The sequence below is a fragment of the Triticum urartu genome, chromosome 1, assembly GCF_003073215.2.
Source record: "Triticum urartu cultivar G1812 chromosome 1, Tu2.1, whole genome shotgun sequence".
Classification (NCBI taxonomy): Eukaryota; Viridiplantae; Streptophyta; class Magnoliopsida; order Poales; family Poaceae; genus Triticum; species Triticum urartu.
In genome coordinates, this window is record NC_053022.1 from 537,052,825 (window position 1) to 537,069,010 (window position 16,186).

The 16,186-nt window shown below is 41.5% G+C and overlaps 1 long non-coding RNA gene and 1 pseudogene across 1 annotated transcript; one reads left to right on the forward strand and one right to left on the reverse strand.

Moving 5' to 3' along the window:
• Positions 1–2,073: 2,073 nt before the first annotated feature.
• LOC125537984 lies at positions 2,074–4,634 on the reverse strand. Its single transcript, XR_007296153.1, has 3 exons — positions 4,183–4,634; positions 4,028–4,091; positions 2,074–3,133 (listed from the first exon to the last, which is right to left on the reverse strand). It is a non-coding gene; the product is annotated as an uncharacterized LOC125537984 (long non-coding RNA).
• An 8,904-nt stretch (positions 4,635–13,538) lies between these two features.
• Positions 13,539–15,398, forward strand: LOC125537992 (annotated as a pseudogene).
• The last annotated feature ends 788 nt before the right edge of the window (positions 15,399–16,186 follow it).

Here is a 16,186-nt window from a genome sequence, read left to right on the forward strand (position 1 = left end):
ATCAAAAAGGTTATGATGAACATCAACATAGGAACGCTAAGGTTTCTATGGATAATATGTTTTATATTGTGTTTAAAAAACCGTCACTACACCACAACACTATATTCCCAGCAGCCAAGTTGGTTGGGAAAACAGCTTTCGTCAACACACAGTCGGTCGAGAAAGACTATTGCCGACCGATCAGGTGTGTTGGGGAAAGTCCAGACGGGAAAGCCCTTTCCCGACCGACATATCTTTCCCAACTGACTGCTTGACAGCTATGATGTATCTTTCCTGACTAATAATCTGTTGGGTCTGCCATGGGCTTTTCCCGACCAACAGTCCGTTGAGGTAGCTATGGGGCATTCCCGACCAACTATCAGATGGGAATTCTTTCCCGACCAACATTCTGTTGGGCCTGGTTTTAGCCTTTCCCAGCCGACTATGAGGCAGGGTTTGTTTTGCCGACCAACAGTCAGACGGTGTTTTATTTTGCTATCAACAGTTCATTAACATTTTGTTTATCCAATCACAGCTTTAGTTAAAAAATGGTACTAATTGTCACATACATATACTTTATGTGTTCTAAGCATAATCACCAAGACATCATACATCAGGTGCACCAAACATTTTTTATTCCATTAACTAATGGTCACATACATACACTTCAGTCTGTTCCAAACATAACCACCAAGACACCATACATCAGGTTCAACAAAGGACAGCGAAAAGACTGCAACTATGAGACATCAGTTGTACAAAATGAAAACTAAAACATCCATTTGATGCAGATCGCTGGCTTCATGGTTCATTGTGAGTCGAGTCCTTATGTTTGCTTCCTACAAAAGTTAAACAAGTCTCAATTATTAGAATGCTCAATTAATTTATGAAATTGAATGCAGGCGGAATTCACATGTGCTCTGTGCACACAGCAGCAGAAAATGAAGAATACACTTGCCTAATCTACAAAACTAGCATTTCTGCACGTGAAGACCTCCAATCAACTTCCAGCAATAGCCATGGATGTGGCAAAGAAGCCCTCGGTCCACCTTTTGTCTATATATTTGAAAGAAAACACATCATATAATTACTTTGTATGATTGCTGATCATATAGTCTCCTAGGGATATACTTAAGTTACTGTACATAGGTATGAGAAGCCAATATTCCAACACCTATTTGCAAAGAAAATAAACATACAACGTTATAGATAGTGAATACATTGAGTAAACAAGATTGGGGTCTAGCCTTGTTCTTGAGCCGACTCCAGAGTGATTTCCCCTTTTCAGGCATGGGTCTCACCTTGACTTGTGGTAGTTTCTCCAACTCTACATTCACACATTTTGAATTAGCAAGGTGAAAGTACTAACAAGATCAAAAAATGTGGAGCCAAATCCTCTAAACTCTTGCCAATTTTTACATGAATTGAGTTTTGACTTTTGAGGCTTTGTAGTCAGATCTAAAGTTTCAGGTAACAGAGAAGACCAAAGGCCCAAACTTCTCGATCAAACTCCATAGTGGAGTAAGAGATCGAAGGCTTTTGCATAAAAGTGGCCAAGGATGCAGATAATGTACGTCAAGTGAAGTAATCCCGTGCAGACATTCAGATTAGCTTCTCCTATAACACCATTCATTTAGACTGAAAACTGATTCATTTGGGCTTCAGGATTTCGGACATGTTAATTTAATCCTCTAATTCATGGGTACTTTTCAAAGTTTTCAGTGCCCAAACTAACAGGTCTAGAATTAGTGGATTAAAGGGTACTTGTCAAAGTTCCACGGAAAGCAGTAAAAGTTGGAGCCAGCTATATATTTATGGCCAGAAACATATATACATACATAAAACACATATCATAAGGAAAGTATCTATCAAGTACATGGAATCCCAGGTCACTGCCAAACATGAAGAAACATGAAGAAACGGGTACAGAAGCGATGAACAAAACATTAACTTTGCCCTTTGGAGTATCCAACTAATAGGGACAATAGTATTAGAAATTGTATGAGATGTACCATACAGCTAGTCAAATGATAGGTTTCTTACATTGCTTGGAGTTCGATGTGCACAACGTCATTATGTAGAGATTAATTTTTCAGCACCGCATACTGATCGGCTAAAAATACTGGCACATGGAGGTCCCATCCCATAACATAGCCAAGCATCAATAAAAATCAGGGAAGGAAAATATGATGAAACCAAAGATAATACCATAGCTCCAGATCAGGAAAATGAGCACTCGTAGAAATAAGAGACGTAGACCACCACCTATGAATCTTATATATGAACTGGTTTCCAGCTTCCAAGACCAACTAGCCAGAGTCAAGGTTTGCTTAGCCTGCAGATAATAAAAAATAGACAAAAGAACCATAATTAGAGAGGAGACAAAAAATAGCCAAATAAATAGTAGTGGGGATAAGTGGTGGATTTGAAGGCATTTGTATCTTCTCCTCGCCAGTCGCCACAAGAAAATAGTGGTGGATTAGGTGTGGTGTATATGCATATTCCCTGGTACACTTCAGCTCGTTTACCTCCATGGCAAAGCAGGACGGCGTAGACCATCAGGAGTTCATCTTCGCCTGCAACCTAGGAGAATCCGCAGGAGAGGAGTTAAAACGAGAAATAACCTAGAAGATATAAGAACGCGTGTGATTACACACTCCAATACTAAAAGGCAGCAAACCAACAATGTTGTAAACAAATAGATGAAACTACTTCCAAGAAACTATAACATCACAATAATATGTTCCCCTCCTTTTAACTACCACCAAACATATTGTACACAATGTTTCCTCCAACAGCAATAACCCTTATCATGCATGATTTCACTTGACATAACAATCAATTAAAGCCTAAGCTTTATGCAGAATGCAGATTACTGGACCCCTTTTGCAGCTAATAAACTGGAAATCCGAAAGAATCTAAATAAAAATAAAAAGGTAGTGTACAACTCAGGTGGAGAAACAATTAATGGTGTACCGACTGCCAGCAGCCAAAAAAGTACAGTCGTAAAAGAATCGAGCGACCCATACTGTTGTGTCATGGCAATGCCTCCAAAATGGCGGGTTGCCTAGCGTGATTTATCTGTTCGATGCTCCAGGATCTATAGCTTCCTCCATTGCTTGATGATGGCTTGAAATTTTTTCTAACTTCATATCTGAAACCATATCATTTCTTGTGTAAGTGCCCCTGACATAGCGGAGGTAAGAATATATTTGGTGCTTTTGTTTTTTGTACAGATGGAAAGATATAGGAATACCAGTACAGCGACAACAGATGTACATATATAATATAATATCAGTATAATCTCATGTTTTTGTTTGCCTTAGAATGTATTATTGCCACACAAGCATGATCCTGCAGGGATAACTATACCATGTGTATATATTTGGTCCTGCAAGTATGGCTTAATAGCCAAACAAAGCATAATAACCCACCTTTCAGGATTCGAAGCATCATTCAAAGCTTTAAAAGAGAGATTGTACTAGACAAAACTGCTAGTTCAGATGTCACATGTAGGTAAAAACAACTTGCAATACTGTTAAAGTAATCTACTTCAGCAATCAACATGCATGATCAGTGTTTGAGAAAAAATCCAAAGTGTGAAAAGACGTTGTATATATTCATGACATCCACAAATAAGGAGGGCCTGTAGATGGGGTGGAGAAACTCATCGAAGTGATTGCCTCGATATTCAGCTCACAAATTTTATAAAAATATATATGTTTGCTAGCCACCATTTCCTACTCTTTTTATCATTTTAGGTATTCACGCCAGTTTTGAATTGAAGTGCCAGCCTCCAAGCTACTAAATCGCAACAGCGATCGTATACTTAAAGAAAAAAACTGGACACACCACATCTTAAGAACAAAATTCATCTAAGACTGAAATTACTTCGAGTCAGCATATACCAACAGATCTGACGAAATTGTTTTCTAAGCAAAGAACAACCACATACAGCGCACTAAATCACAGACGAAGAAACATAATGTTGAAGGATTTTTCAAAGAGAGAGAGAGAGGCCGTCAGGACTCGAGGCAGAGAAACTCACCATAGTGTCATAGCACGTCAAATGGATATGGTCTCTTGAATATGAACGGCAAAAGTCTGGCCTTCTGAAGAAGAAAGAAACCACCGGTGCTGATTTGTTCTGATCTGGGAGATGAATTCGGTTGTCAGGTGAGAGAGAGAGAGAGGTTGCCTCACCATGGGAAATCGCCAGCGGCGGCAGCAGGGAGTACGTGGCGACGGCGGGGAGCATGGTTGTGTGGGGGCACTGGTGGAGAGGCAGGATGACGCGGGGGCAGAGGTGGAGAAGCGAGATGGCATGGAGCAGTGCTCCACCACGGCCGACAAGAGCTTCCGGCACAGGTTGAGCCTGGTCTTCGCCGGGATCTGCCTGGTGCCTAGGACGACGACGACGCCGGTGTTCTTGGTGACAAGGTGGGGATGGAGCAACTTGGTGAAGGAGAGGGTTTGAGCTCGTGGGGGATGGGTGGTGTGGGGCGGCGGGAGGGTTTGAGGACGACGGAGCGGTGCAGTGGCCGGCCGGAGAGAGCAGTGAGCGTCGCGATGTTGACGGCGGCGCAAGTGGCGGCTTGTGGTGGGGAATTAGGGATTTCACGGTACCTCAAGGGAAAGAGGAGTGAGGTTCGCGGGCTGGGCCAAAGTTTAGCGCTAAAAAAATTCGTCTGCACTCGCTTGGCCCATTTAGCCACAGGCAGTCGGTCGGCGTTATTTACCGACTCACGTTTCGATGGGAATAGGAGAAATCCCGACCGACCGCTCGATGGCAAATATGCATGCATTCCCGACCGATAGTTTGCTAGCGTATGAAAGTTTTTCCAACCAACAGTCTGACGAGAGTTTTTCCAACCAATGATCGGTCGGTAATAGACATCTTTCCCAACACACGTCGGTAGGGAATACAATACCGTGGTGTAGCGCCTATGATGGAAACACCTCTAAGAAGGTTAAGAACAAGGATGACAAAACTTAGATCCTTGCTTTATGCCTAGCTAAGGGCGTAAAACTATAGCGCTTCTTGGGAGGCAACCCAGTGAATAAAATTTATTTTTGCTTTTTTGCTTCCTGTTCTTGAGTGTTTACACAATTATGCTACTTTTATGACTGTGTTTTAATTAGTGTTTGTGCCAAATGAAGCCTTTAGAATCTTCTTGGATGATAGTTGTTTAATCTTGCTGAAAAAACAGAAACTTTTGTGCTCGCGAAAAACAATTCTCATTTTTAACCAGAGAGCGATAAAATATCAATTCCTTTTGCAGTAGATTAATATACAAATTTCTCAGGCCGTCCTAATTTTTTAGAATTTTTGGAGTTCAGAAATTTTCTAAATAGTCAGATTACTACAGACTGTTCTGTTTTGACGGATTCTGTTTTCTTTGAGTTGTGTGCTAATTTTGATGGCTCTATGGTTTTCTTTCTTGAGTTTTTGCCATAAAAAAGTTGGAATAAAGTAGATATAATGCAAAAATATAATATGAATTGGTTTGGTACAATACTTATAGTAGTGTTTTGCTTTCTTACACTAACGGATCTCACGAAGGTTTTTGTTGAGTTTTGTGTGATTGAAGTTTTCAAGTTTTGGGTTATCTTACAATGTATGAAGGACTAAAGAGTAGAAGAGCCTAAGCTTGGGGATGCCCCAGCATCCCAAGCTATTATCCAAAAATGAGCAACCAACTAAGCTTGGGGATGCCCTCGAGTGGCATCCCCTCTTTCTTCTAACGACCATCGATATTTTACTCGAAACTATATTTTTATTCGTCACATACTATGTGTTTTGCTGGAAGCGTCTTGTATGATATGAGTCTTTGCTTGTTTTATTTTGTCTTTTAAGTGTTGATCCCTTGCTGGACACACCTATTCGGGAGAGCCAAAATTATGTCACGACTTGTTGGAATTGCTCTCTATGCTTCACTTAAATTTTTATGAGCTATAGACTTGCTCTAGTACTTCACTTATATCTTTTTTTAGCACGGTGTGCTTCAGTATTTTTGAAGAAATGCTCTCTTGCTTCACTTAGATTTATTTGAGAGTTAGTAAAACTTTCAAGAAGTTCTATCTTGCTTCACTTAAATTACTTTGAGAGAAAGAAATAAATATTATGCTCGTGATCTTCACTTATATTTGTTTGATCTTGTGAAAAGCAACACATGAAAATTAGTCCCAAAGTGATAGATATCCAAGAAGGATATAATAAAAACTTTCATGAAGATCATTGGACAAAATAAACTTGGTTCTTGTTCGTACACGAACACGTCACTGTGTACCCTCGACGCCGGGGGTGATGCACCGCAGCTCATGTCGAAGGAGACCCGACCAGAAGCGCGGTACACAGACAATCTGGCGGGTGCTTTTGAGGACCCGAAACCCCACACGCCCAGGAGGGACCCCGTCAGGGCGCGCGATGGCTATGGGCTGCCCTAGGTCGACCTGATCGCCCCTAGGGCCTCGAGGTTCGCCGCCCTACAACAAGAAGAACAGACGAAGAACGAGGAAGAAGAAGAACTAGGGTTAAGGAGAAAAGATAAAAGATAAAAAGTGGTAGATGATTTGATCGATTGTGTGTTGTTCAATTGGCCGTCACCCCTTAGGTATATAAGAGGCGGCTGGACTTCCCGCGCAAGGAAAAGGCTTGGATTCACGTCCAAAACCCTAGTCAAATTCGGATTGGTTTTGTCTGAACTTTCCAAAACTGTTCGGTTTAAACTGGCTGCACATTGCGGGTCTTTTTTGTGGTGGTAAACGACCTTGGATGGAAATGAGTCCAAAAGAAATATTGACCGTTTCGACGAGACGAAGACAATCTGTGTAGATCATTTTTCCATACAAGGTGGTCTTGGGGGCATAATGAGCCGAGTTGTGTTCTCAATACAAAATCTCAGTATTTCGAACACAACTTCGGCCTTCGAGATGTGATCGGATGACGATGGCCCAAACTTCAAAGATTTTCATATCGACAATACAAAACTTTTTTATGTAGATCGCTTCTCCATTTGAGGCTATATATTAATTAAATTCTTGATCGTGCAAAAATCTGGTGTCAACAGATGGTCCCCTGTTTTTCGGCAAAACTTGCGTGCCGAAAAATAATTTGCAATGTATTTGTTCTAAGGACGATGTCAACACTCCATCGGCCATTTATATTTCTCAGGGCAATAATTATGTATCAACCAAGTTTATGCTAAGGGTATAGTTATTTATCGGCCATGTCTTTGCTTAGGACGATAGTCATATATCGGTCGTTGCTTATTTGAGCCTCTTGATGCAACTTGCATGAAAACTTCTCAACTTATATAACAATCCGATAATAAGGTTCCATAGATAAGTATCTCAAAGCCATCCTCCGAACCATATTATTCACCCTTTCGCTAGGATTTTGCAGATAATCAAGAATGAACTTCCTCCAATCCTTGCTTTGCCTGCATAAAAGTTTCATTAGTGGCCGAGGTGGTGAGCTCCAATTCGGCCTTACCTATGTTGGCAAGAATAAGCATCGACTATTGATAAATGTGCAATACACCATCACAGACATGGTAGCCGGATGCTTGCTATGCCAACTCACTCCAATTGTCATGTCTAAATATATGAACAATTTTAATGCAGCCCAAGGTAAATTTTGCATCTAGACATACCCCAAGATAAACTATAAGTCATTCATCAAAACATTGATAACCCTTGGATATTTCTTGCACTACTCATAACGAATCACCGAAAGCCTCAATATGTATAGCACCTATAGCAAGTAAAAGAGTCAATCCGAATAACAATGCATATTTGGCCTTGATTAATCATGCATAAAAATATTCTAAGAGGCATGATGCTTCAAAAATAGTACCATAAAGAGATATATAAACAACACCAACACTTTGGGCATTGCTATGAATTGAACCATCAAAACATAATCTCCGTAGTACTAGAGAGACAAGGCTAATATTAATATTATGCATGACATTAATCTGATGTTCAGTAATAAAATCAGCTATGATTTGGCCTCTGATAGATCTCAAAGATGCATAAGCCAAATCATATCCAAACAAAGTATAAGCCCACTAGCCAATTCTGTAGCTATGAATTGGTCTATGCAGCATATATTCAATGACATCGGTCATGATGTCTCAACTCCATTAAATCATAATATAGGCATACGTATAAATTTCCATGAGCATGTACCTTGTCTCGCTCTCCAATCGAACTAAGGACGATGTTAGAATACTACACCGGCCATGCATTGACATACTCTTAGGACGATAGATAATATCAGCCATTACCATGTAAACTTCATTCAAAGCACATATAGCCAACATAAACAAATGAAATGACAAATCAAGTATTTCGGCCCTTTGGACCAGCAACAAACTTGTAGCTAATCAAATGTATAGTGACTTGGTAATACCCTTTCATGACATAAGAAATTATATTGCATCCATGGATTAAACTAAGCCCATTGAGGGTTACCAATCATACCCGATGACGAATTCCATGGCATAGGTGTTAATGGCATAGTTGAAGAATATGGATAATGTGTAGACAAAAGATGTTGAAACCTTCGGCTTGGTCCTTCATAGTTTTCACTCTTTTCATTCTTCACCTTTGCCGCACTTCTTGTAATGGAAGCTTGCACATAATTCTTATTTTGAGAACTTCCTTGGGGAACCCATGCCATGTTCCTTTCTTCAAGTTCTTGTGCACTAAGTTTATGTAATTTCTTATTTTGCCAATACGATAAGCCGAGCAGGCATCTCGGCTGTGATTCCGTTTTGACCAATGGCAATTCCTCTTTGGCCTTGTGCACTCTCAACTTATTTTCTTCAGATTTGGCACTTCAACTCTCAATAATTGGTTGTTTTGTCTCATTGTCTTTAGTAGCCAATGTCAACACATTAATTGGCTCTTTTTCATTTGAGATCAAATCTGAAGTTGCACTCTTACGACCATCTCTTTTAACACGGCAAACTTGCTTGACCACCTCTTTCTTCTTCCTTGAGCTCTAGACCGATTCCTTATGATTGAAACGGTCCTTAACATGTGATTGTTCAAATGGTGATCTTCTCGGAGATGCATAATATTGGTGAGATGGTCTAAAATAAGATGGATAATGTGCCCTTGTATCATACATGTCCCATGATGGATATGGATCTATATGAGCATAGGGAGGCATCCGCGGCATTGGCATTGGCGGTCCAAAATAAGGGTATAAATATGTTGCATTAAAATTCTCACTTTGCCAATACCGATCCTCATATTTGCGCCCTCGGGTTGATCTTGGTTTCTTTGCATGATTTAGTTGATAAGAATTCTTCTCTTCACTCTTCTTTTGATATTTATCCAATAGTTCAGCGAAGGTGATTTTTGATCTCTTACACTAGTGCTTATTTCGGCCTTTGTTTTCTTTTGGTCCGCTTTCATCGATCATTGGATTTGCTTGCTGCCCCCTAGTCCTTGGCGTCTCCATTGCAGCTTCGATGGAATTTTTGCCCTCAAGATTATGTTCATTATGCTCTTCAACAACTTCTTTACTTGAAAGCTTGATCCCATCACCTGCAGTTTTTCCCTTCTCTTTAAATGGATCGGCTTGAAGCAACCGATGGAAAAACCTTCTGCCATCGGGACCAATCAGAATAGACTGGTCATCTCTTGGTGTCTCAACAAATTTCAATCGTCCTTTATCAATGGACGATTTAACTATTTGACGAAACATGTTGCGATCCTAAAAATTATGCTTGGATGAATCATGCAACTTACAATACATTCGTCCCTGGATAGATGGCTCAACATGGTGATCAAGAATGCTAATATAATTATTTCTCAACAACAAATCAAATATTTGATCACACATGCTTGAATTGAAGGTAAACCTTTTATTCTCTAGCCGATCTTGTTGTGAGAACGGCTTTGGAGTTAAGCAAACAAATGGTTCAGATTTTGCATCACCCCATTCAGCTATGCATTGTGTTTTGCACTCTATCTCCGATGTCTTTGGATAAGAAACTATACTAGCATCGGTTTTCTCAGAAGATTTTAACCTTGGTTTTAGATTTTTAAAACGAAAATAGTTAGAACATACATGTCTCAATTGAGACCAAGTGTAAGCCAAGTAATAAATAAGCAAAGCTACCCAATTAGATATGAGCTTTAGATAAAGCAATGGGGAAAGCCTTGGCTGCAATAATTTTTCGCTATCGATCTTTCTAAATGGTGCAATGTGTTGACCGATATGCTTTGTGACAATCTGATTGCTAACAAATAAATTACCCTTCTTCATTGGTCTCTCAATATTTCTTATGAAGATTTTTCTAATATATGCATCAACATCTAAGTCTTGACCAAATCTGAAAACTGGTAAATTAATTGCTAGACATACCTCTTCAAATATGTTGGGAGAGCATGATGGTGGTGTGACTTGAAGAATATCTTGCTCCGCCTTCAGATAGCTCCCCAATGCCTTGTCATCATCTTTTTCTTGATTTCGTGCATCATTAGTTTGAAGATATTTGTCCACCAAACTTTCTTCGGCTACTTGTTCTTGTTCTTGAAGCTCCTCAATTTCTATGGCACGAAACTCATAGGGCAGGAAGTAGGTTCCATTAACTTCAAAAAAATCAAGTATGGCTGTCTTGCTATACTTTCCATGCCCTTTCTCAACAATGCTTGCCTCTTTGGATTTGATGGATTCGGAATATATACTACTTGATTCGACTTTTTCAACCGAAGCACTTTTAGTTTCCGAATCATCATTCTTTTCACTGGTTATATCAATTGGCAAGGCTTCTTTTCTTTGAGCTAATTCCCTATCAATTCTCTCTTGGCGAAGTACTTGCACCCTATCACCCAAAGCTTTAACTCCCCTCTCAATTTCAGCCCGCTCTAGATTAGTTTACCCCCCAATGCTTTTAGGATCTTTCGGCAATGAAGTGTTAGTGTTGCCGAAATTTTGCAATTGTGTAGGGGGTGTAAAATATGCTGCGGTACTAGGTGGAGGTGTATGCACTGCTATATAACGATATGCTCTCTCACCAATTCTATCGATTGATGAAGTTTCATCTTCTTGCAAAACTCTAGCCTTTATTGCAGCATAATCAGGAAACAACCCCTTTTCATATTGTTCAAGGCAAAGAGCACTAATCCTGTTGTTTTGTGCCAAGCTCTTTTTAATGCAGCCACCACCGCTTCTAGAAGAGATTGTTCCGCAATACTTTCAGATTCTTTCGGCAATGATTCGTGAGTGTTGCCGAAATTATCAAATTGTGTAGAGCATGCATTATATGCTACTGTATTATATGACGACACATGCATTCCTGCAAATTTTTCACTTATTCGGCTATGACCATGAAGAGGCGGGGCCGAATTATGAACATCTACAGTTGCATACGGTGCTGAAAATTACTAACATGAGGTGTAGCATATGACGTTTGAGAGTAATTAGCCGAATAACTAGTAGTAGCATGGCCAATTCTCCCATCCATCGGCAAGGTTGGATTCACATATTGCAAATTAGTTGCCGATGAATAAAAAGATGAAACACTTTCTTGTATGCTATTGGAAATTTTAACATGAGGTGTTTCAAATTGATTAACCAAACCCATCATGTTGTTCATCAGCATATGGATTTGTGGGGTTGCCGATGCATGAGATTTTGGATACATATGTTGTACGTTGCTAAAATCATAAGAATTTGAAGCGTGAAGATTGTTTTGCATCGGCCCTTGCGCAAAATTAGATGCATGATCGATAAAACTAGGGCTAGCCGATACATTATGCTCATTAGGTGATCCAGCAACAACATATGGATTATTTGCATCTACAAAGGGGAATTGGGTATTCATAAGACCGTTCAAAGCTTCGTCCCCAGCGGAGTCGCCAAAAAGTGTGTTCGCACACGAACACATCACCGTGTACCCTCGACGCCGGGGGTGATGCACCGCAGCTCACGTCGAAGGAGACTCGGTCGGAAGCGCGGTACGCAAGCAATCTAGCGGGTGCTTTTGAGGACCCGAGACCCCACACGCCCGGGAGGGACCCGGTCAGGGCGCTCGGCGGCTATGGGCTGCCCTAGGTCGACCTGATCACCCCTAGGGCCTCGAGGTTCGCCGCCCTGAACAAGAAGAACAGACGAAGAATGAGGAAGAAGAATAACTAGGGTCAAGGAGAAAAGATAAAAGATAAAAAGTGGTAGATGATTTGATCAATTGTGTGTTGTTCAATCGGCCGTCACCCCTTAGGTATATCAGAGGTGGCTGGCACTAGTAGAAAAAGGGTCTAATGTGAAGCACATAAGTGCCGGTTTGAATTTGAGCCGGCAATAATGTGTGCATTAGTGCCGGTTCCAACGGCTAGCCGGCCACTCTCATTAGTACCGGTTCGTGGCGAACCTTTAGCATCGGTTCGTGCCACGAACCGGTACTAAAGTGAGTGGTGGCAGGATGTTGTCAGTCCGGGGCCCCTCCAGCACCTTTAGTACCAGGTCGTATCACGAACCGGTACTAAAGGTCGGCCTATATAGACCCTTCGTCCACCCAAGCTCGCTCTGTTCTTCCCCTTTCCCCTCTCCTCTCTGTTCTTTTCCCTCTTCCTCTCAAGCTCATCATACATTTTGCCCAAAATTTGTCAAGATTTGAAGGCCCCCATCCATTCAAATGATCACAAAGGTTAGCAACTTTGTCCTTTCATCTCTCATTGCTAGATTAGCTCGTGCAATGCTTTATATAGTGATTGATTTTTCAGTTTAGTAATTTGGGAGGAATTATATATATGTGCTAGTATTTGATTTATATGCAATTTGAGGTCAAAAATAACACTTAGTTTGCATATGTAGGTTCGGTTTACTTAGTGCCTTCTAAATCTCCGTCGTAACCACCGTCGATCGCCCGCAACGTCCCGTCGCCGGCACCACCTTGTGGTGAGCCTCTTGTTCATGAAGTTTTATATAAAAAATTGATGTTTGTGTGATCTGGATATATAGTTACTCATATAATTATCTTACCCATACGTTGTTTGTTATACATAGTGCCATGGTTTTGATATCCGTCCCCGTCGGCTCTCGTCCGGGTTATGATTCGGATGTGGTATATTCTCTTTTAAAACTATTCATTGCATTTCACGTTTATGACAAATTATGCCCATCAAGTTGACATAGATATTTGTATGTACGAGGTAGTTGAACCATAAATTCCAACCGACCCTATTGTCGAGAGGTTAAATTTAGTTGAAAGAGAAAACAAGGATTTGAAGGAAAATTGAAAAGAATTGAGGGGGAGAAGATGGAATTGGAGTTGCATGTTGCCGATGTCGTCGATGATCACAAGATTAAGATGGAGAAAATGCACTTGAAGATTAGAAAGATTAGAAAATATGCCATTCATAGTGAGGCTTGGTATCATTATGCTGTTGGATCAATTGTTACCTTAGTTGTGATCTTGATCGCATTTGTTGTTGCATTTAAATTCTTTAGCTAGAGAGTTATTTGTTTGTTGCATTTAAGTGTTGTATGATCTTTATGTATTGTATTAATTTGGTGTTTTCGGTGCTGTGTATTGAAGATGAGCTGGCAATGGATGTACGATGACCGATGCTCTCCCGAGTTCATTAATGGTGTGCATACTTTTCTGCTTGCGGCAGAGGCAAACAAGCGGGCGGATGGTTTTATGCCTTGTCCATGTGTTGGCTATAAGAATTGTCACAATTACTCTATGTTAAGAACCATTCATGTCCACCTGTTTGAGTCCGGTTTCATGCCCCACTATAATGTTTGGACCAAGCATGGAGAAAGAGGGGTTATGATGGAAGACAATGAAGAAGAAGAGGACGAGGACAGCTATCCTGGCCATGGGTTCCCTGAATACGATGATACAACAATGAGGGAAGAAGCTGAGCCGGTAATGCGGAGCTGAGCCGGCAATGCGGGAAGAAGCTGAAGAAGAGGCATCGGATGAGCCCGTTGATGATCTAGGTCGGGCCATTGCCGATGCAAAGAGAAACTATGCAAGTGATTTGGAGGAGAAGAAGTTGCAGCGCATGTTAGAGGATCACAAAAAATTGTTGTACCTGAATTGCGTAGGTGACAAGAAAAAGCTGGGCACCACACTGGAATTGCTACGATGGAAGGCAGAGAATGGTGTATCTGACAAGGGATTTGGAAAGTTGCTGGTAATGATAAAGAATATGCTTCCAAAGGACAACGAATTGCCCGAGAGTACGTATGAAGCAAAGAAGGCTGTCTTCCCTCTAGGGTTAGAGGTGTAGAAGATACATGCATGACCTAATGATTGCATCCTCTACCACGGTGAGTACGAGCATTTGAACGCTTGCCCGATATGTGGTGCATTGCGCTATAAGATCAGCCGCGATGACCTTGGTGATGTCGAGGGCGAGCGCCCCAGGAAGAAGATTCCTGCCAAGGTGATGTGGTATGCTCCTATAATACCACGGTTGAAACGTCTGTTCCAAAACAAAGAGCATGCCAAGGTGATGCGATGGCACAGAGAAGACCGTTAGGAAGATTGAAAGTTGAGAGTACCCGCTGACAGGTCGCAGTGGAGAAAAATCGAAAGAAAGTACGGGAAGGAGTTTGCAGATGACGCAAGGAACGTATGGTTTGGTCTAAGCGCAGATGGCATTAATCCTTTTGGGGAGCAGAGCAGCAACCATAGCACCTGGCCTGTGACTCTATGTTTGTATAACCTTCCTCCTTGGTTGTGCATGAAGCGGACGTTCATTATGATGCCAGTGCTCATCCAAGGCCCTAAGCAACCCGGCAACGACATTGATGTGTACCTAAGGCCATTAGTTGAAGAACTCTTACAACTGTGGAATGGAACAGGTGTACATGCGTGGGATGAGCACATGGGGGAAGAATTTGACCTAAAGGCGTTGTTGTTCGTGACCATCAATGATTGGCCTGCTCTCAGTAACCTTTCAGGACAGACAAACAGGGGATACCGCGCATGCACGCACTGTTTGGACGATACCGATAGTATATATTTGCCTAATTGTAAGAAGAATGTGTACCTGGGACATCGTCGATTTCTTCCGAGCAGGCACCCGTAAGAAAGAAAGGCAAGCATTTCAAAGGTGAGGCAGGTCACCGAACGAAGCCTCGCCACCGTACTGGTGCTGATGTACATGATATGGTCAAGCATTTGAAGGTGGTCTTTGGAAAGGGTCCTGGTGGACAACCTGTTCCGAATGACGCTGACGGACGCGCACCCATGTGGAAGAAGAAATCTATATTTTGGGACCTGCCCTATTGGAAAGACCTAGAGGTCCGCTCCGCAATCGACGTGATGCACGTGATGAAGAATCTTTGTGTGACCCTGCTTGGCTTCTTGGGCATGTATGGGAAGACAAAAGATACACCTGAGGCACGGGAGGACCAGCAACGTATGCACGGAAAAGACGGCATACATCAGGGTCATGCAAGCTACGCTCTTACCAAAGAAGAGAAGGAAATCTTCTTTGAATGCCTGCTCAGTATTAAGGTACCGTCTGGATTCTCGTCGAATATAAAGGGAATAATAAACATGGTAGAGAAAAGGTTCCAGAAGCTAAAGTCTCATGACTTCCACGTGATTATGACGCAACTGCTTCCGGTTGCATTGAGGGGGCTTCTACCGGAAAACGTTCGATTAGCCATTGTGAAGCTATGTGCATTCCTCAATGCAATCTCTCAGAAGGTAATCGATCCAGAAATCATACCAAGGTTAGAGAATGATTTGGTGCAATGTCTTGTCAGTTTCGAGTTGGTGTTCCCACCATCCTTCTTCAACATCATGACGCACGTCCTAGTTCACCTATGCGAAGAGATTAACATTTTGGGTCATGTATTTCTACACAATATGTTCCCCTTTGAGAGGTTCATGGGAGTATTAAAGAAATATGTTCATAACCGTGCTAGGCCAGAAGGAAGCATCTCCAAGGGCCATGAAAATGAGGAGGTCATTGAGTTTTGTATTGACTTTATTCCTGACCTTAAGCCGATTGGTGTTCTTGAATCGCGGCATAAGGGCAGACTGGATGGAAAAGGCACGCTAGGAGGGGAACAAATAATATGTATGGACGGACATTCTCTCACTGAAGCACACTACACAGTTCTACAGAATTTCGCCTTGGTGGCTCCGTATATGGATGAACACAAGAATTTGCTACGCTCCAAACACCCGGAGCGGTCTGATGACTGGATTACACGTGA